This window comes from Cervus elaphus, chromosome 7 (genome assembly GCF_910594005.1).
Source record: "Cervus elaphus chromosome 7, mCerEla1.1, whole genome shotgun sequence".
In the NCBI taxonomy this organism is placed as follows: Eukaryota; Metazoa; Chordata; class Mammalia; order Artiodactyla; family Cervidae; genus Cervus; species Cervus elaphus.
The window spans coordinates 19,359,395-19,382,315 of record NC_057821.1 but is presented as its reverse complement, the minus strand read 5'-3'; the positions used below and the strand labels follow the sequence as shown (position 1 = coordinate 19,382,315).

The following is a 22,921-nucleotide window of genomic DNA, read 5'->3' as shown; positions in this document are numbered from 1 at the left end:
CTGATTTTATAGTTAACACAACTTTAATTGTTTTCCTGTTTGGCAGGGAAATTTAATGCAGTTGGTATCATTATGTATGTATTTTATACACCTTGGAGAAATAATGGCTCATTTATTGACTGTATGTGCCGCAATTAATATAGTTTGGATGTAGTCAAAATAAAAACAGTAGGTTGATATATAATTTTCTAATATAAAATTATGGGGTTAGTAGATGTAGAAACTTGCCAGCTAAACATATAACAGGCCATTAAATGTATTATGGGGACTAATTCTATAGATAATGAAAATTACTCTAGTAATACCCTCTCTGACACATGGCATTTATTATAATTCTAGATACATGCAAGCACAGTAACTTTAGATCATTATTATTTATGATAAAAAATGATTCAGAGAACTTTAAATCAAGATGACTTTTTCCTTTAATTAAATTCTGAAGAACTAAGAAATTTAGAAATATCAAAACATTCTGGACCATATTTTGCCTACTTTTGGTATGTCGTGTATGTTTAGTAATATTTTCTTCTGCCTGGAACTTGCAGTTGTTTTATACATAGATATTTAGAAATCACAAAGAAGCACATGAGTTTGTCATAGCACATAATTTTGAAATATCTGTTACAACAGCATTGAGGACTTTTGCTATCATGAAATGGAATTTCCTATCAAGAAAATGCAGCAGATAATGAAATGACTCAAGCATAGCAGTCTAGGTGGGAGACAGTAAGCATTTCTCTACCAAAGAGGAATTTTGAAATTCAGTGGTTCTTTTGCAAGTGATTAGCACTGTTTTGTTGAAAGTGTTCTAGTCTGTGGAAACCTAAGTATTGCTCACAAACACCATTTAGGCAGAGAAGCCAAGGTCAATTCTGACCATCCAAGTATACCACCGTTTCAATTGTGACCAAGATTTGACAATCTGTTGTACAAGTTCTTTTCTCAGACCTTGGTTAATGATCTAGCTTTAAAAAAGTGTTTGAAAATATATAAGCAAACATTAATAATTATTAAAATATTGTATTTGTAGTTTTCATTTGTGCAGATAGGAGTTTATTTTTAAAAGATATGGGATATCTTGTATGCAGAAAAAGCACTGAATAATGTTGTCATCAGAACTGACAAGTTACCATTCCTTAGGAGGGAAATTTACAGAGTGTTTTACTTTAAACGTAGTATTTGTATTGGAACATTTAAGTCAGATTAAGATATGTTCATGTTTAACACAAAAACAAGTGATGTGGCATCTGCTAGGAACTCAGTGTATGTTTGTTGATTAAATTACTCATTGTGCAAAGAAGACTTAGTTAAATTCAGTCTTTCTCTTAGACTATATATATATATGTATGTAGAGAGATAGTGTATATAAGTGCATGTATGTATGTGATATGTTAATATACATATTTGTGCATATAAAATTAGCACAAGGCAATGCACATTTTAGTTGCTCAGTTCAGGGAACTTAGGCAATTCTACATTACCATGTAACTGTCACCCCAAACTAGGACTAACATTTGCATTCCTTAAGGAAATTCTCATTTCCAGTCACAACCAGCCTGATGCCCCCAGGCAATTTCTGTCACCACAGATTAACTTGTGTTTTCTTAAATTTCATGTAAATGGAATTATATAGAATGTACTCTTGTATCTAGCTTTTGGGGGGTTTGTTAGTCTTTTTATTTTATATGTTCTAGTGGATATGTTGGAAAAGGCAATGGCATCCCACTCCAGTACTTTTGCCTGGAAAATCCCATGGACGGAGGAGCCTGGTAGGCTGCAGTCCATGGAGTCGCTAAGGGTCAGACACGACTGAGTGACTTCGCTTTCACTTTTCACTTTCATGCATTGGAGAAGGAAATGGCAACCCGCTCCAGTGTTCTTGCCTGGAGAATCCCGGGGACAGGGGAGCCTGGTGGGCTTCCATCTATGGGGTCGCACAGAGTCGGACACAACTGAAGCGACTTAGCAGCAGCAGCAGCAGTGAATGTGTAATGTTATCTCACTGTGATTTTTATTTATAATTCCTTAATGATGAATGATATTCAGCATCTTTTAATATGTTTATTGGCCATTCATGTGTCTCACTTTGTGACATATCTGTTTAGTTTTCTGCCTGTTTTTATTGGATTATTTGTACTTCTCATGCTTTGTCTGATGAATCTTTGTGTATCCCACGGTCATAAAAATTCTCTCTCAGGTTTTTCTTCTGATATTTTTATGGTTATTGATTTTATGCTTAAATCTGTGATGTACATTGAATTGATTTTTATTTGTGGAATAAGGTAAATATTGGAGCTTGCTTTTCTCATCCTCATTTGTTGCCCGTATTTCAGCAACATTTTGGGTACTGGATAAAAGACCATATGATTTTTAAATTATTTTGTGTAATTCATCAACATGCCATTTCTGTTAGCTCCTTTGAATTTAATTGCACTTTGTCCACTAGTGAATTCCTTAAACTGTACCTGCCCGTAACATTTCAGCAAGTTGGTGTCATCATGCATCCTACTTTTCTGTTCTCTTCCATCTGTTGTACTCTTAGACCAGTTACTCCTCTTTGTCAATATGGACTGACTTCTGGTGAATTTGTATCTAACTGTATCTATCTTAAAGTTCTCCTCAGAATCTTAGTTAATCTATTTTTCCTGTTCTTCTCAAAATTAAGTGTTAAGACACAAACCCCACAAACTGTAAGATCTTAGGTATTTTCTAAAATTATTTAGCTGAGTTGTTATAACATGATGCCCTGATGTATTTTAGGTGTGGGAGTATAATGTGATGATTGAAGCCCAATTGCTTTTCTTTTATAAGATTTCTTAGAGTTCTTGCTTCATTTTACAAAACATTTTGATGACTCTCATAAGTAAAGTTAGGAAACATTGATTTCTAGTTTTTCAAATAATTGTTTTATTGAGTAGTCTATTTTCACCCTAGACTTATCTAATTTATAACCTAATTATAATTAATTTGATCTTCAGATTAAGGATGATTTTTATCCTTATTGTTCTCTATAGTTTCCAAACATTCCATAGTAAAATGTGTATTGCTTTTATATATAACTTGGAAACAAAAAGTAGCCATTAATAACATCCAAGAGTAGACTATGTCCTCTAAACTTTTGGCAGTGCCTAATTAATGAATAGGACATATGTAGATATCAGGATAATTTGATTAATGAATTTTTCAAATTAATATAAATAGAAGATGGAGAAAATTGAGCTTCTAGAATGCATTGAGTTCATGTGTTTAATTACATTGTTTGGGCTCCGGAGATCTGTATATTTAAATAATGCTGCTTGTGGACTCCCCATACATCTTCTATGTAGATAATGAAGAGTGTCTGCTGAGGTGTCAGCCAGAACGTTGTTTACGAGGGACAAAAACAGACATGGGGGCAAAGTAATTTTTTTCAAACTTGCATTGGGAAAAATAAACAGTTGAGAGCATCAACAAATTTTAAAGATGACAGAGTAATAAATGATACCATTGTTTTCTGAACTCCGAGATTATTTTCTTTAACCTTGAACTTTCTGATGTGTGAATGTATAGTGACACAGCTGTCCTTGTCTGAATCCTTCTGGTAAGATGGCGAGGGGATCCGAGTTTGAAGAGCGCTTGTCCCTGTCTGAGATTAAAACCCAGGAGCTGATTGTGGAGCAGCCTTGATAACAGAGGAACATGAGTCCAGATGACTCTGCATCAAAAATAGATTGAAAGGAGTCCAAGTTCTAAGTCTGTGCTTCTTAAACTATTTGGAGTAAAAGTCTGGTTTTTATTTTTATTGTTGGTATTTTTTACCTTTCCCACATTTATAAAATATACTAAAAAAATCATAGTGATGTCAAAATATTATAAAAGTTTCTAAACACTCATTTTCTCTTCTTATTTTGCTGAATACTGACAGCAGTTTGTGGTCTGGTGCTGATCAGGGCCCGAATTTTGGGTAGTACCGATAAGAAAGCATTGTATCACTTTAATTGGCAGTATGTATTTTTTCTTAATGCTTAAATAATGGTGATCTTACTTGCAGTGTTAGATGTTTGGTATATATTGCTTAATTTGGTATATATTGCTTAATATTTAGTATATATTGCTTAATCGGACAAAGATGCCTGATGCCTAGACCTACAGAAGAAATTCAGAGGCTATTGGTATTCCCTGAATTAAACCTGGATTTATTGGTGCTTGATAGCCAGCTCTATAAAAAGAGGTAATCTCTTTTACCTCTCTTTTACCCTTTCTGGCTGATGGCTAAGAAGATAGCCTTGGCTCCATGCCTAGGAAGGACTGAGTTTGCAGGTTAACAGTCTTTAATGGATATCATGGGGCAAAGCAAAAACAGGCAAATAATAAGTTATTTGGTTAGGTAGTTTCCTCACTTGTGACATATGCAGCTTTTTCTAAATGTTTCTGAACAATAATTTTAAAATGTAGATTAGAGCTTCTTGATGTTGACCTCCAGAATCCTCAGTTCACTGTCCTACAGAGTAAAGAAAAATGTGGGTTTTCCAGATATCTTCTAACCAGGGCTTCATTATTCCTGTCATTCAATAAAACTTGAAACTTACCAAATAAGAACCCGCCTAAAATAAAGATACATATCTTTCTATTACTTTATCCACTTTTCTTCATTTCATTTTCTAGAAGAGTGGGCAGAAATAAAATACTGAGAACTTCTTTTTCATTCATGAGTTTATCATTCTTTATCATATTTAAGTATAGTGAACATACTAATTATGTTAAGAATAAATGGCAAGAGAAGACATAGGAATAGGAAACTTGTTGTGCGGCTCAGACGTTTGCTGCTTATACATCTGCTTCATCTCCTGTGATTTCATTGGTGGTTTTAAACTTACGGGCGTCCTGCTGTCCACTGGTTGTGACAGTTGCTTCCATGTCATCCCTCCAATTTGTAAAAAGAAATTGCTTCCATTTTGAGATGAAAGGACTTCGTTTTCCCAGCTGTTGTCCATGCATGCAACCCCTTCAGCAGAAACTTATGTCTCTGAACACTGAATTAGAATAGATTGATCCTGTAGTTTACAGATTGGCTTTGGGGTGGTCTGAAAAGATGGGAAACCTACTTTTTGATCTGGAAGCTCTATAAATTCTCATAAATTTCAACTTGTTTTAACTCCTGTCTGAATAGTGACTGTTCCTAGGATAACATGAGTTTGTTGGATAAGCAGTGATCTTTTTCCTCTTAAATTTCCAGATTATATGAAATAAATAGTGATATGCTATTAAATTCATAGCCAAGGAAAACAAGCAGATTTTTCTTCTATACATTCGATAACCTAAAGACCTGTTAGAGGTCCTTTCTTGGAAACTGTTAGTACCAGCAGAACATGGTGTATTGATACATGGCATTGATCTGATGGCTCTTTGACATGTGACTACTTTGTTGAATAACTTTGCTGAAGGAAACTGAACAAGTTCCCTCTCCCAGCAGTTAACAAATACTGCTGCCAGTAGCTACTGGTAGTCTCCTCTCCAGGCATGATTAAGCAGGAGGAATGGAGTTACTGTGTTGTTCCTTTGTGTCGAAGTAGAGCTTCCCTGGTGGCTCAGTGGTAAAGAATCAGCCTGCCAATGCAGAAGAGCCAGGTTCTGTCCCTGGGTCAAGAAGATCCCCTGGAGAAGGAAATGGCAACCCAATCCAGTATTCTTGCCTGGGAAATCCTGTGGACAGCAGAACCTGGCGGGCTGCAGTCCATGGGGTCACAAAGAGTCAGACAGGAAGGACTTAGTGACTAAACAACGAAAACAAAGTTACCTAAAACCTTTAGAGGAGAAGGTGGCTCAATATTACCATTCAGATATTGTTCAAAAAATAAAACCAATTTGGTGACTTTTTTAAGGGTTCTCTACAAAATATAATTTTGTTAAACTGTGGATTTTTTTGTGGTTTCCTCCCACTCTACTCATATATCTCAGATTCTTTTGGTAAAATGCTGAAGCAGTTACTCTTAAAAAAAAAAAAATTAACAGGAACTTTCTAGGAAATACAGAGGCGACTTCGAGTATACTGTTTCCTTCCAATAGTTTACATATACTTATATGAATCATACTTACATTTTCTCCCTCCCAAGCTTCCTAAACCAAGCCAGATATTCTGTGCCAATTTACAAGGGTCTATAAATCTAAGTAGTATTAGGACCACAGATCCGTCCTTCTTTCTCACTCCCTTCCTACAACTGTAAAATTAGTCCATGTGGTGATACCTGGATTTAATTCTAGCTCCCCTTCTAACGCATGCTGTTAATATATAAACACACCCTTTAACATGTCACTCCACCCCCTCTCTCCCCCTGCTCAGAATGTATAACTATACTATTGTTTAACACTTTCTGCTTTAGTATGTGTAATACCTTTGTTTGTACTGCTATTGTGGATATTCACAATTGGCTGCCTTGTTTTACTATCTCTGTGATGTTTTTGATGACAGGATCCGTAATTCTCTTTATCTCCCCAGTTTCTAATTCAGTGTTTTATATCCATATATTCTGTGTTTATTGACCTCTGCTGTGCTCCCAGCACTGCAGAGTACATAGAGGAATCACAGACAAAAGCTGTAAGTTCACTCCTAAGAAGCCTGCACTATTTTGGTTCTCCCTTTTAATGTTTGTTGGCTGTAATGTTGGTTAGTATCTCATAACACTGAGATATTTGTCTAAGAATGATTATTTTATAATATTTACATCATGCTCTAGTTTATGCTTTTAAAAAGTTGCTTTTATTACAGTATACTAATTGTATTGTTTTAATTTTTGCGTTATGGTGTGTGTTACTTAATATTGTAAGTACTTTATAAATTACTTTGTAAGATACATGGTTCAACTTTTTTAAAAAGTGCTGCAGTGACCTTGAGTTTGTCATGGGCTGGACTGAATGATTAGGTTAAATGATCCATCTTTGCCCTGTCAGACTTCAGGGCAATATACACGGGTACAGTGTATATTCACATGAAAATTTGCATACTTTGTATTTGGAAGTAGATTGATTCTGAGTACTGTTTAAATTGTTTTAACAAAATTTAGATATGCAGTAGCACTTTCATTTTAACAGTGTGTAGATGTTCATACAACATAATATCACCCAGTTGAATCCCCTTTAGTTAGAATTTGAATCCTTGCCAAAAAAGCACCTCCGGTATAAAAAGCTTACTGTACCACAATTGATTTTGGAATGTTAACTCAGAATTTAACAACTCAGAATAGTGAATAATAGCATGGCTAGAATTCTTTTAAATGTGAATATTATTTAAAATATTGGTCTAATAATTTGTACTCATATATATTGGATTTTTAAACTGCTCTACACATACAACATTGCAAAAACTTAATAAAAATTATGGATCTACATTGTAATAAATTCTAGTTTTAAAAGTATCACTAATTTCTAATTTCTGAATAGAATGTGTTCCAGTTCAGTCTTCTACAACTTGTGCTAAATGTTGGAGGAAGACAAAGCAGAGACAGCCCAGCACAGATCCTGCCTCCTGATGCCTCTTGCCTCCTTTCTGTGAAACATCATAGCAATTAATGTAAATACAATAGCAGAATTCCAGGTACTTAGAGACTCAGCAAAGGGAGAGAGCAGATGTTCTTAAAAGATCAAAAGCATCTTTATAATGTATAAGAAATCGGGGGTGAGTTTTGCATAAGATTTCAAGTGAAAAGATGGATAAGTGAAGAGGGCAGACGTTCAAGGCCAAGAGAAACAGATAGGTGTGAATATGTGCATTTGAACAACTTTACAAATTAGTAAGCACTGAATAATGAGTTTGGCTGGAGCTAAGAACAGTGAGGGGAAAAAGGGTAAAGAAACTGGAGAGAAGCTGGAGTCATGCTCTAGACTTCTCCATGTTTCTCAATGACAGTTACCCCCTTCTTTTAGCCCGAAGGGTTTGGACTTTAGGATTAAATAAAAGAAATGTATATATGTGTGTGAGGTTTCAAAGATCTCAGCAGATGCTTCTAACATGGCCTTTCAGATGTATGTACTCCCCAAGGTCGAACACTGTATAGGCTCTAAATGCTTGATGTCAGGCACTACTCTTGTTACCATCTATGTTACGATGTGTCTGAGTCGGCTCTCTAGTCTTAGACACTTATGAGCGCTTCACATATGCATCTGAAACCAAATTCCTTAGCTTATCCTTCAAATTCCTCTTTGCCTACAGATGTTTAATTTCTCATGTGAGGATACTGCCTCTTACCAAGTTAATAAAACTACAAACCATAAAGTCATCCTTGACTTCTTATTTTCTCTGCTTCTCTTTCCCCATTCCCCTCCCTCCTACTCCCCACTTTCTCTGCCTGCACCTCACTCACTAACTCACTCACACACACTTAGGTCTTGTGCCTTGCTTATACTTTCTTCTGCCTAGAGCACTCTTTTCCTTCTTCATACTTTTCTCCCACCCCTCCTTTTCTGATCCGTCTTGCACATCAAAACATGACCTTCCTAAAGATGAGGACCACATTTTAATCGCCTTTGCATTCCCAGCCTCTGGTGTAGTGTCCAGTACACTGGAGATCTTCTCAGGAGCGTGAGGTAAGTACAGTCAGTCTATGGATCTGTTTCTCCTGACAGTAGGACTAAGGTAATGTCTGTTAGTAATAATGGGGCATTTTCTAAGAGCTGTATTTATGTAGAGGTTTTTGTTTTGCTATTGCTTTAAACTTGGTTAAATAAGAGTGTCTGCGTCAGCGGTGTTTAATTATATTGACGGTCATCATCTCCTGAGAAATGCAGTCTGTACAGAATTCTACCATTTGGATGACTGAATTTTTGCAGAGCCACTGAAGGATATTCATGCCATAATTTGAGAATTATATTCAGCATGTTTCTAGACAACCTTTCAGGGAAACTTGGTATGAACATCTGTCTGTTTAACAATCTTTCTTAGCTCTTAACACCTCTGAGAAACAAAATCTTTTAAAGTACTAATTTAAATTTCTGAATGAATATTTGAATATACCAATTGTTATATTTGACTATAACAAAGCAAAACATAACAACCTTATTTTAAGTACACTTTTTTAAACTCAGAATTCCACAGTGACATAATTCTCCCACCCTATTAATTATCCCATTTCAGAAAATGTGTTTTAAATCTTCTCTCACTGACTCACCTCAAAAACCCTTTTTTTTCACCTCCTTATTATGACTAAAATATTACTCCATAAAAATATACATAGGTTCTTCCCTCTGATACATTAAAAGATCTGGTTCATTTTCCTTCTGTCCATCATACTCCTCTTATAATTCTTGGTCGTTTCAGTAGTTATATACATGATCCTTCCAGTACCCTGTCTTTCACTTTCATTTCCTCTCCTTGGATGATGCAGTCCTCCAGCCTGCTTCAGCCACAATTCCCAAGATCGTACCTGTGACCTTGTCAACAATAAATGAAACCCCTCTACAATTTCACTTTAAACTCTTCTACTCTCCAGTCTACACCTGCCTTTATCCCTGACCTGTTTTTAGATTTCATGGTAATCATTTCCTTGCATGTGTGTTAATTCCCCTTTGTGTTCTACCTAAGACATTTTCCTTTTCTTCAAACAATTCAGACAATCCAATGAAAAATGGGCCAGAAAACTCATGAAGAAACTTCATGAAAGAACACTTGTATTTGTGAAGGACCAGTAAGCACATGCAAAGATACTCAACATCGTTAGTCATTAGGGAAATGCAAATTAAAAATAAAATGTGATACTGATATATCTCTATTGTATGTGTGTCCTCAATCACTCAGTTGTAACTCTTTGTGACCCCCATGGACTGTAGCCTGCTGGGCTCCTCTGTCCATGGGATTTTCCAGGCAAGAATACTGAAGTGGGTTGCCATTTTGTCCTCCAGGGGATCTTTCCAACCCAGGGATGGAACCTGTGTCTCCTGCATTGGCAGGCAGATTCTTTACCACTGAGCCACCTGGGAAGCCTGTATAGCACATGCATATGCACATATTCATAGACAGATATATATATATATGTGTGTATGTATATACATACACATGCATACATGTGTATGTATATTTTATAAATAATATAGATGTCTTCACAAAGATAGTATTCTTATATACCTTTGGCCCCTGTTTTTGTTGTTTTTTGATATTTAGCAGTATATCCTAAAAATGACTCTGTTAGGTATATTTAATATAATTCATTTACTGTATAGTAAGTTCTATTTTTCTAGAATGATGATAGTTCCACTGTTAAAGCAGAAATTTAAAAAGCTAAGTAAGAACTGCATTTATGTTATGTATTCTGTACAGATATACATGTTCACACATATTAGAAGTTCACTGCCTTATTAATTACAACTGTATAACTACATCCCATAAACAAGGTAGTTTGGGGTTATGACAGTATTTTAGAAGAATTTAGAGGTCTTTAATACTTTGATGTTTTTGGCGTACAAAGACAGTGTGTTCCCCTAAGGGGGAAAAAAATTGAGTTCCTGAATTACCGAAGAGGAAGCAGTTTCATTTCTTGTAACACTGGTTCTCAAAGTGTGGTCCCCACAGACCGCTGATGGGCTCCTTGGAGTCTCTGGGTGGTCTTCCAGCTGGTTTCTTCTGAGGCTTGTAATATGACAGTGTCTCTAGTCTGTTTTATGGCCTGCATTAATAATTTACTTAATGACATTTCTAAAGTATGTTCTCAGATGCCATTCTTCCCATGAGTAATGATGAGGTTTCTTTTCAGTGGCAAGTGAGTATAGGTAGGGTTGGTGGTCCATGCATTTTTTCCTCTCATGAAATAATCCGCAGAGTAAAACTGAGAATGGCTACCTTAGAGATAGCAAACTGCATGATTATTAAAGCTTTGAGGAACCCTTCACTGGCCATTTGAAACACTAGAATAATTTTTTTAAGTGAAATGCCAATTTGCATGCTTTATAAGAACTCTTCATCTGGTTAGAGGGTGGTGCCTCTGTTTTCGTACTGGAAGAAATCACATTTGAGAACCTAAGCTAATACTTTCAGTGGACAGCATAGGGTAATCTGGCCTACAACCCAGCAGCAGGCCTGGATTTATTACTGATGCCATCACCTAGTAACTGGGAGACTTTAATCAAGTTATTTTCCAACTCTGAAATTACTTGTAAAATGTTGAAGTATTTATTATACCATGTTGAAATAATTCTAGAATAATGCTCATTCATTCATTCAATAATACACATTCATTCATTCAGCAAAAATATTTTGAAGGTATATTCTAATATTAGATGGTAGAGATACATAAGAGGATAAGGTGGATAATGCCATTTCTTAAAGTCCTTTTTAACACAAAATGTTGAATATGGGGTAATTCTTTAATAAAAATAGTTACATGTATATAACTTAGTACTAGTAGTTTCTTAAGCATTAAAGGCTAGTTTTCCCTAATAATACCTTACATAGAGTGCGTTCCCTATTCTAGGCAGATAGTAAGCAGTCTTAAACCATATCCTAGGTGCTTACCACCATAAGGGTGACTTAGACTAAATGAATTTTTAAGTAAATTTGACTTTTTAAAAGTCTTTTAATAGTGAAAGGACAATGTTTTCTCTTTGCATTTTGTGTTCTCTGAAATTTCCATTTCATAAACAACTTTCTGATTTGAAAAGTTGGCCATTTTTAATTTATTAATTTTAAAGTATTATAAAGAAGTGCATCTGAGTTAAACTTTGAACTTACAGACTTGTAAATTAATGAAGTATTGCAAATCTAAGAAAACCTTATCTGTTTTTGAGGACATATATCTTTGTAGATTAAGGAAGTAGATATCCAGAAACCTGAGTTTAGCTTTACATAAGGATATCACTTTTCCTTAAAATTGTTTTTAATATCAACATTTGCTAGTACTTTGCATAAATGTTTACTTTGGGTATACAAGGGGTTAGTTAAAAGGAAAATTACTGAAGATGGTATGCACATTGGTTTATAGTTTTATAATGTTTTACATTATGTGGTAGAATCATTGTATCTTTAAAAGTTCTATTGTTTAGTCATTGATATACTCCACATATTACTTCATCCCCATCAGTAGTACTTCATATTTTGCCAGTTTTATCCTTGAATAAACTTATTGATGAAATACCAGGGGGTTCTGTTGAGTCTTCCTCCAAAACACCCATCTGCTGCTTCCTCCCAGTGCCAGCTGTCACCCCCCACCCTCCCTCAGAGGACTACCTGGAGCCAGGGCCTCCCGGCTCCACCTCTGCCCCCCGCCATCCCTTCTCCTCACAGCAGCAAGAGTTCTTCAGATGCAGGCAGACCTGGTAGCTGTTCTGTTTAGGACAATCTCATTTGAGTCAGTTATCCAGGTGCAATTATCCATAATGCCCTCATGGTCACAAAAGGTCCCAATTTGGATAAATCAGTGTGGTCAACCAGCATAAAGTTCTTGAGTGGTGTCTGTTACACTTAGAATAAATTCACACATCTTATAACGGCCAGCATGAGTTGACTGCTGCCCTTTCATGTCCTCATTTGTTCATTTTTATTCTTCTTTAACTCACTGTCATCATGCCTCAGTTTCTCATTCAAGCCAAGTGCTTTGCTGTCGAAGGATCTCTGCACATGTTCTTCCATCTGCCTGTGCTCCTCTTTACCTCTCTCTCACCAGTGAGTGCTCTGTGAATGACTAGATTCCTACCATCCTTGAGGTCTCAGTTCACAGCTTGAATGTCTAAAATGTTTGAGAGGCATTCCTTGACACCCCTATGTAAAATAGGTGTCTCCCGTGTCAACAATCCAGTTTTTCCTTATATGATTCATTATGACTATAAATCTTTAACTTATAAATCTTATAGATTTATTCATTCCTGGTCATAATGGAAGTTCCTTGAAGACAGAGACCATAGCTATTTTTTTCAATATGGCAACCTAGTTCCTAGCACAGAGTATAATGTATAGGAGGCACTCAATAAATATTTGTTGAGAGAATGAATGAGTGAAGACAGATTGAAGGCCAGAGCTTGCTTTAGTCTTGCTTCTGTAAGACATGACATGAAATAGCTACCTGTTCTCTGTTGAGATTTCTTGGCTAAAATTGACTCGGCTAAAATTTCTTGGCTAAAATTAACTCACTTTTGAAATGGAAGAAATAAATTACACATCAAGAGATTGACATCCAACTTTTTGACCACACATTCAAAGGAAGGGAAAATCTCTCAAGAGAGGTGGGCTAATTAATTTCAGTGTAACAAATCCAAAGCTGTTGGCTCATTGTGGGTTTGTATTCTGGATTCCTTCTCACTGTCAATATATTTAATTAATATGCATCTTAAAGTTGTGATTCTCTATAATTCAGCAGAATTATTGATTGTATCAGGAGAATATAGGAGAAATACAACATTTAGTGTGTTGCTCAAGAGTATCTGTTTGAAAAAGGTTTTTGTGTTAGGTACTTATAGTCTGTGTAAGAGTAAAAGTGTTAGAAGATAGGATTTTACAGGTACACACTTTGCAAGTAAAGATCAAAACCTCCAAATGCTATTTTAATAAAACAGTTTGTAAGATCACATCAAAACTTGTGAATAGCTAATATAACTAATCATGTGTTTTTCCAACTATTCTGTATCTGCATTTCCATATATGAAGCACATATGTAAACTCTTAAGTTTTTGTTAGGTTTTGAGTGCTACTTTTATTTTGTTTTACTTTATAGAATAGCATTGTTTTTCTAACACAGTATCATTTTTATATTTTCTCCATAATACTTTAGACCAGGGGCCAGCAAACTCTGACACATGGATGAAATTGGCCCTTTGCCTGTTTTTGTAAATGGTATTTCCATGGAACACAGACATGCTCATTCATAGAACATGTAGCTAGATGTGTGCTAAGTTGGGTAAAGTTGGGTAGATGCAACAGAGTGGCCTTCAAAGCTGAAAATATTTACTATTTGACACTTTACACAAAGAGCTTGTTGACCTCTGCTGCAGATCATATGAAGGCAGTGATGCTGTCTGATCTTGCATCTCTGCTTATATGCCTGGTGCCCTGCTGAAGTCTGACCAAGTCCAAAATCCTACTGCATGTTAAAAAAAACTGAATGCCTTTATTCTTATTTCTATAGCCATTGTAATAAATTTGGTATGTCTTGTAAATTTTACTCAAGCACAACAAAGATAAATCCTACTTGTCTAATAAAATTTTCCTAGCTGTGCATGTCAGAGTGTTGTTTTTTTTTTTTTTTTAAGTAAACTGATAGAAACATTTCAGAGCAAAACCTAAGTTCTTTAATGCTACAGGATACTTATAGATCAATCCTAGCAAACAGTTTTTTAAATTTCTTCCTTCAATTTTTGCATGGCTGTTTTATTGTTGATTTTTGTTGAAAGCCTTTCACACCTTAGGAAAGTAGATGTGAAATATTTAGGCAATGCCTATCCATATATTAAAACACTTTTCTTCCCAGAGGAAGTATAGTAATTTATTCTTTTAGGAGTGTTGTGACTTAAATGCATCTTTTTCTTCCTGTTTCTTGATCCAATGTAATTAAATAATAGATTTTATTTCATAACTTTTCAGAAGGAATAAAAGGGAAATTATGTTCAGCAGACTTGTTTATTTTTTTCTGTGCCCTTCAAAAGTTTAAATGGGATCCTTTCTCTGTGCTAGAGGAAAGTAAAATAGCCCTTTCAAATCAATGTTCTTGGAAAATGAATGTTAATTAAAATACACTTTAAAGAACAGAAACATAATTTTTTGTGGAAATATCTAATGGTTAAATCTAAGTTAAATGCTACACTGAAAATAATGCTAAGATTTTTAATAACACTTAAAAATGTTAAAAATAACATTTAAAAAATTACAGTGAGGTGTAATTTAGTTGTCAACTTAATCCTTATCAAGTAAGTTTCAGCTTTTATAACAAGAGAAATAGATATTTAAAACTTTTAAAGATCATGCCTCCTCTTCAAATTATATTTTTATCTTATATGCTACATTCACTTATTTAAGTTATATATGTATATTATAACTTATATAATATACTTATGTATACTTAGGTTATATATGTATAAATATATAGAAACTTTAACAAGGTTTGTGCCTATTGTTGCTTTTTTTAAAATAAAAAATGGGTCTATATTATACATTGCTGCATCTTGTTTCTCTTGCTAAAAGTTACTTCATAGCAATTCCTCTCTCCTCCAGTTATCCAGTTTAACTTGCTAATCTTTTTCATTCCAACCCCCTGACTGATAAACGCATATTCAAGTAAATATCAATGATCCCATATGGGTCATCCCCAGAGATGCTGCAAGCACGCATATGTTAGCTGAGACTCAGCCAGGTAAGTTCTGAAACTTGAACTTTTCTCCGAGTCGTGATTTAGAGACTAGGAGGCAATTTGATTTGCCTTTAGGCTGGAAATTAATCATGGCTAATATCTGACAGAACTGGTTGTGATATTTTCTTTAGATTTCTTTCTTATATTTTACATAATCTGTAGCAATGTCTTGAGACTCTTTCCAGATGAGTAACCTCAGTGTAGTGTGTGGCTTCCTTGTGCAGCATTCGCCAAGGTGTTAGCTGGACGTGCTTTTCAACACAGGGTACGAGTTATGGTACTTATCACCCAGCTCTTTGATTTTCAACATTAACTTGTTTAACTTATTTTAAATCAAAATTGTGTAACATCTGCTGTTATTTGTTATGCATCTTTACTGAAAAAATAAGCCTGATCTGTAAATCCATGAGTTTAGGAACCATGGTTTGATGTTTTTTCTTGTTTGCTTGCTTGCTTTACTTCTAATTAGCCTAATATCCACTTCCAGGACCAGTGGTTGGCATATACTAGGTGCTTAATGGCTTCCCTGACAGCTCAGTTGGTAAAGAATCCACCTGCAATGCAGGAGACCCTGATTCAGTTCCTGGGTCAAGAAGTACACTGGAGAAGGGATAGACTACCCACTCCAGTGTTCTTGGGCTTCCCCTGTGGCTCAACTGGTAAAGAATCTGCCTGCAATGTGGGAGACCTGGGTTCGATCCCTGGGTTGGGAAGATCCCTTGGAGGAGGGAAAGGCTACCCACTCCAGTATTCGGGCCTGGAGAATTCCATGGACTGAATAGTCCATGGGGTTGCAAAGAGTCAGACACAACTAAATGAGTTTCACTTTCAGGTGCTCAGTAAATACATCTTGAACAAACCAGGGCCTACTATTCAATTAACTCATAGGTTTTTAACCTCCATGCGTATTTCATTTTAACCTCATTCTGTGTGACTACAGTTTGAAGAGTTGCCCTTCCGTGACTTGTCTTTTAGTAATATTATGGCCCTGTGAATCCACAGAAGGAAATAAAAGACTAGTATTTGGGGGCCTGGTAATTGTTTTAGGCATTATCCTTTTTATGTTTACTTTGTCTTCCTTACTCGTTCCTTTTAACATCCCTACAAGAGAACTGGTATTCTTCCTGGGTTTGCTTGTTTTGGTTAGCGCCCCAGTGGCGGTGAGTTAGTGGCCACATTCACTTGGAGCTCACCTAGGATCAGCGGCCTTCAGCCTTCTAGTCCCTGCTCCACGCACCAGCCATGCACCTTTTCTTTCACGTGACTTTTGCCAAATTGCTTCACTGCTCTTTCAGTTGTTTCTAATGTGTTTTAATAGAGAGTTTACCTTTTAATGGAACGTTTCCTTCCATTTCTGGAAGGAAAGCCTTTTTTTTGTGAAGAGATCTTTACAAGGTAGGATGATAAGGAGTAAGCCGGCTGAAGTCCTACAAGATCCCTAGGAAGCACAGTGGGAAGGGAGTGGTTAGGTCTTTGCTTGAGTTAGAGGGGACCTCCGAGGTGGGGCACCTACCTTGCATTTTTGAAGGACAAGAGGATTCTGTCTTCTCTATGCTATCTGCTTTCTCAGGATGTGACGGTGTGAGTATTGTTGAAGTTTGCACCATTTTATGTCTGATATGAATGAGTCCTTTGAGAATATCTTGGTTTGGGTTTTTACCACAAATCTGAAACATTTTCTCTGCCTGTTGAATTAACAGTGAAAGATTTTCTTTTCCTGTATAGACTGCTATTCCACCTTATTCATCCCCATGCTGTATCTTAACGCTGGTAGAGTGCTTAATTGGTCTCTAAGCATGTGCCTGTGTGCTAAGTTGTTTCAGTTGTGTCCGACTCTTTGTGACTCTATGGACTGACCATAGTCCACCAGGCTTCTCTGTCCATGGGATTCTCCATTGCAGAATACTGGAGTGGGCTGCCATGCGCTCCTCCAGGGGATCTTCCCAAGTCACCACCTGGGAAGCCCTCTCTAAGCATGTGCTCCACATCTTTTCACCTAATCTTCACAGTGGTCTGGGAGTGTAACAAGATCTGTAGTGTATCACCTTCTCGAGCCCTTTTTAGTAACTTTTTAAATTCTTGAGTGGAATACAGGACTGACATCTGAGCCTAGGAAATTTGACTTTTCATTTAGTTTGCATATCCTACAGCTAATTTGATAAATACTATATACAGCCTTGATTGGTTTTCCTATGCAAGCAATGTTTGGATACAAAATTTGAATAAGGGCTACTTTCTCTGACAGACCAAGGGGGAAGCATATACAAATTACCTCTGCTCATCACATGATAAAAGCATTGCACACTGGAAATGGATAGAGAGGAGTCTCTTCTACACATTAGTAATTGCATTGCTTTAATCCCATTTTGCAACTGGCTTTGGCTTTCAAATGTATCTGTATTTCACTGTATTTTCAAATGTATTGAGTAGGATGCTGGAATAATTATATCACCTGCTGATTTGTGTACCATGGCAAACATTATGATAAAAGAAGTCATTAATGCTAAATAATAGTCCAGCCTCCTGCTTCCTGCCAGACTCAGTTAATTGGATGGGTTGTCCTTTCCACTGGTATAACTAAGAGGATTTTTCTTTGAAAACCGACTCCCATGTGCCTCTCACCAAGTTGTACTATTTCTCCTTGTGATTCTTCTTTTTTATTTCTTCTCTCATTGATGCAAGTGCTTAATTATGAAGCCAAAGGTACAGTATGCCTAGGGTTAAATATTAAAATGAGAAAGGAAAAGCCAGAGGCTCTTTGGAGCTCATTTGTTGTTCACATCTGTTCAGTTCCCACTTGAAGAACTTGAGAATCAGAATGATCAGCTATTCCGTTCAAAACTATAGCTTCAGAAGCTATGCACACTGACACATACAGTGTATTTCATGGTGAGTTGATTCAAGAGAATTTATTAGAGAAACTATTAGTTCTCTATCAAAAGAAGTCCATATAGTTTTCTGCTTGAATTCTAGGTAAAATTACTTTCTTAAACCTTGTAAAGAAGTGGTTCTAGTGATATATACCCATATATATATGAGAGTGTAAATACATACAAATATAAATCTATGTGTATATGCATGTGTATATATAAATTATATGTATATAAGTACATGTGTAGATTACTTATATACATATAATTTATCCACACAAATATTTACATCCTAAATTTGTTTATGGTAAAATAAGTCATAAGTGCTAAGTTATAGTCCAGTGGTAGCCTGAAAGTTACAAATTTTCTTATGATGACACCGAAATTTAATTTTCCCTTCTAAATAAGTGGAGATAGCTGTTACTCAGGACTTACTATATAGTGCACATTATTATCTCCCTTAAACGTCAAACCATAGGCATTTTAAAATTTCTTATGAGAGGAAAAAACTAAAGGTGGCTTTGGAAACTTCTTTAAAGTAATGATTTTCTGAAGCTTCTTAATTAAACTACCTGTGGAGTCAGTGTGAATAGTGCCTTGTGTGGAGATAACTGCTGAGTTAGTGAGACTTTAGAATGGAGGCAGTAATCGGAATTACAGTAATCTTCAGGATACCCCGTACTAACAGAGAAAACCAAACTCTAACTGAATTTCTTAGCAGACCTTTGCCCTCCTTGTGCATTGCTCAAGTTCTAAGACCCAGTGTGAAAAGCTGCAGTTCTGAAATTCTCAAGCTGGCACTTTGTCCATATATTTTCTGAACAAAAAGACAAAATGATAAAATTGCTTTTGTGAAAACAATGGTGATAGCAATAGAGATAAAATTAGAAATCAGTTTTTCTCATTCCTCATGATTATTCTTTAGCATTATTCTTTCCATTTGGTAGTTTTTCCAGTCATTACATTGGTCTGTGTGTGGTCTGGTATAATTCAGTGCTTTTAATACCCTGATCTAAACATGAAGATTTAGGGCAAGACCTATGTTTATTCCTAAACATTCTAGGGTGAAATGAAACCAAGTCATCATGTGAAAAATTAGGTAGTGTTCTGCAGAAAAGTAATTAACTAAATCTTATATCTGTTATTATTTTGTCCTTTGGAGAAATAAGTATGACTATAGTTCTTTCGGTAGATGCCTTTTTCAGAAGTGTGGACAGAGGGAATATAAACGGAGGCACCAAGATGGCAGGAAATAAGCAGAGGGAAAAGTAAGACATTATGAAATGTAGACCAGGAAAGTATACATTTTATAGGCTGCCAAAAAGTTTCATGCTTCTGGAATTTTAAGAAATGCAAAGGAACCATACATATTTGTACCAGTACCATTTTTTAGTTATCAAGTAACCGAAAGATAGCTGTATATAATACTGAACAGGTTCAAGATCTGCTGCCATATTTGCACAATTTTAATCATATTTTAGTTTAAGTAGAGGGTATTTTAGTTTTAATAGTTAAATAATAAATAGTTGTTTTAAATAAAATTAACTATAGTTAGTTAATAGTATAATATTTAACTATAGTATAGTATTTAAAGTATAGTATAGTATAATTTTTCATCATATATTTAAAGTATAGTCTAGTTTGTTAATTTCAACTTTAAAAACTTTTCAAAATATCTTTTTGACTTCAAAATTTGATGTGTTTAAACTTGAAATTTACTTACTTACAAATAACTTACATGCGAAATAGTTTAAAAGAAAACTTTCAAATGGTTGTTGTTCTACCACTTTCACGTTTAAATAAGAATAAACAAAGAATTCGTTTCTTGTCAGGATTGCTGTTCTTATTGGACATTTTTTTAGCTTTCCAAGCTTATATTGATTGTCATTGGTCGTTCTTTGAAATCCATATATAAATAAAAATTGAATTCTTTGAAACATGAGATACTGATAACTATAGCCTTATCATATTTTTTAAACACTTGATTGTGTTTGACTCACTCATCTAACAAGAAGAGTTAAAATGAAATTCTAAAAAATTTGGCACATCTTTTAATCAATTTATGCACTTGTTTATGTTTCAAATGTCTAAAACAGTGGAAGACTAGTTACCAAAGCAGAATAAGATCATATGACAGGAACAGATTAAGTCAAATATCTTACATTTATAATAGTCTAAATGTTGACTGCATTTAGTTACAAATTCATTTCCTTTCTAACACTTGCTGAGTTCTCAGTCCTTAAGCTGTGTCTCCATGAAGCAACTAACTTGAATGTTTTGATCCAAACCTTTTTTGGCAGCCATTTATTTGCCAGCAATGAAAATGTTTTCAAAGGCAAATAAATGTTTTTGTGGGTAGATTTTCTATGCAATGTAAGACTACTTAGTGATCATACCTTCCTGTGTTCTGAATAAGAAATTAATCTTGGAGAGAAAGATGAATGGCTTGATGTTGAGCATTTATTATTTAGTACCAGTTTTATGTACCTGGACATCTCTCTTAGGTTTGTTGTGAGGGTTAAATGAGATGATATATAGAAGTCAGGAAGCATGGGATAGTACATTTAGTAAATGTCAGCGTATAAAGGGAACATCAGCTTCCATTTAAACATGGGTGAGACATTGCTTGTCTCCAAACCTTCTCAAAACCCCACTGAATGCCAGCAAAATAATTTTTAAAAGCATACATCTATCAAGATCAAGAAATTGGAATATTAAATAGCAGATGAGATATGTCAAGTAATTATGGACTCTTAAAAGTAGATAGAAATACTAAGAGTTTAACAGATTTGAAGAAGATGAAACCTTGGAACATGGGGGGAGAAATCAGGATTCGGGAAACCTCTGAAAACACAAGACATCATCGGTAGAAAGTCATGGAGCAGTTTTATTCCCATGCCCTGTCACAGCCACACAGGCAGTCAACTGCCCTTTTCCCATTCTGACAAAACAGTGTAGGTTCACCTCCAGAGAGACTGAATAGAAAGAACTCAGAGACCCCACACACAAAGACCACCAGCATTTAATTAATAGATATTCTGGAGAGAATCCAGAAAACAAGGAAATTTTCAGAGTAATCTAAGAAAATTTCCCAGACTTGGAGGACAAGAATATATGAGTTAAAATATCCCTGTGTCCAGGAAAATATGTGAAGAAAGAGCCTCATCAAGGCATATAGCATGAAATTGTAAATTCTGGTACAAAGAGAAAAATAGTAAAAGTTTCTCAGGAAGGGGGCTGGTGGGGGAATCACAGAAGAGTTTCAGAATCAAACAAACAAACTGAATTTCTCAGCAGTAACATTTTAAGTTTGAAGATGATGGGACAATGTCTTTAAATTTCTGAGGAAAAATTATTTTAAATCTCAAATCCTATACCTGGGTAGATGATAAATTGAATCTCAGGGTGGCATAAATGAATTTTTGGACATAAAGAATCTTTAAAACTTTTTTTTTCCACACATCTTTTCTTAGGAAGCTATGAGAGGTATTTTTTCAGCTGTATCCCACCACTGGAGGAAGACTGTAAATACTACAAATTGAATTCATTTTAGTTAGCTGCCTGTTTAAAAAAGTTGTCAGTATTCTTTAGAGAAACGTAACAGAATCCAGAGTCCTTTCAATGTATCATTACAAAAAAAAAGTTATCATTATTCTTTTGAGGAACATTACAGAATCCAGAGTCCTTACAATGTATCATTTACAATATCTCAGATAAAATCACAGAGTATCCTTAAAATACAAAGTAACAGGGAAACATGATCCATAGCCAAGAGTAAAGACAACATGGTGACTGACTATGAGATGACCCAGATGTTGAAATAGCAGACAGGGATTTTATAAAGCAACTATTATGAATATGCTTAAAAACAAAAAAGAGAAACTTCCAGAGAATGTGCTCTACCGAAGAAAAGTAAATTAAGTAAGAACAAAAGAGATCAAGAGAACAAAAATCCAGAATGTAACTGTTGAAGAGAATCTGGCAGAATCCGGATGAGCCTCTGAGGAAAAACAAAAACAATGAAATTGTATCCCGTAAATAATCAAGAATTTCTTACAACTTGAGTATAGTATTATACTAGGATTCTCCAGAAAAAAAACAGAACCAGTAGGTTACATGTATATATGTGTGTATGTGTGTGCGTACATAGATTTATTATAAGGAATTGGCTGACATGACTGTGGAGGCTAAGAATCCCAAGTTCCATTGTTGGCAAGCCAGAGACCCAGGAGAGGCAGACTGCAGTTCAAGTCCAAAAGCCTGAGAAACAGGAGATATTTTAATCCAAGTCAAAAGGCTAGAAAAGATCTAAGTCCCAGTTTAAGGCAGTTAAGTAGAAGGAGATCCCTCTTCAACTGATTGGTTGAGGTTCACTAACATTAGCAGGGGCTGGTGGAGGGGAGTGGCAATCTGCTTTCCTCAGCCTAGGAATTCAGATATTAATCTCATCCAGAAATATCCTCACAGTCACAGTCAGAATATTTGAACAATTGTCTGGACACACTGTAGCCCAGTCAGGTTGACGCATAAAATGAACTGTCACAAGTGCACAAAAACATAAAGACAGAACAGAACTTAGTGGAGAATAAATGTAGAAAAATATGACAGAAAAACAAATTTAATAAGAAGAAGTATAGGGAATATCTATGAGTTGATCTTTATAAACCACACTGAAGTCAGATAACAGTGGATTATCATAGATCCTGGAACAAGAGTTGTGGGTATTATATTTGAGGAAGATCATGTTAACACTTA

At 35.4% G+C, this 22,921-nt stretch overlaps 1 protein-coding gene across 6 annotated transcripts in view; it reads left to right on the top strand.

The window, feature by feature from the left end:
• SUPT3H (SPT3 homolog, SAGA and STAGA complex component) overlaps nt 1-22,921 on the top strand; it is a 381,938-nt gene that overhangs the window by 218,059 nt on the left and 140,958 nt on the right. Inside the window, exon 1 of one of the 6 annotated variants that reach the window (XM_043907635.1) lies at nt 8,424-8,559. The exons of the other annotated variants lie outside the window; for them this stretch is intronic. The gene's annotated coding sequence lies outside the window, so the exon portion shown is untranslated. Of the gene's footprint in view, nt 1-8,423; nt 8,560-22,921 lie in introns of those variants that run through there. 6 annotated transcript variants of the gene reach the window in all.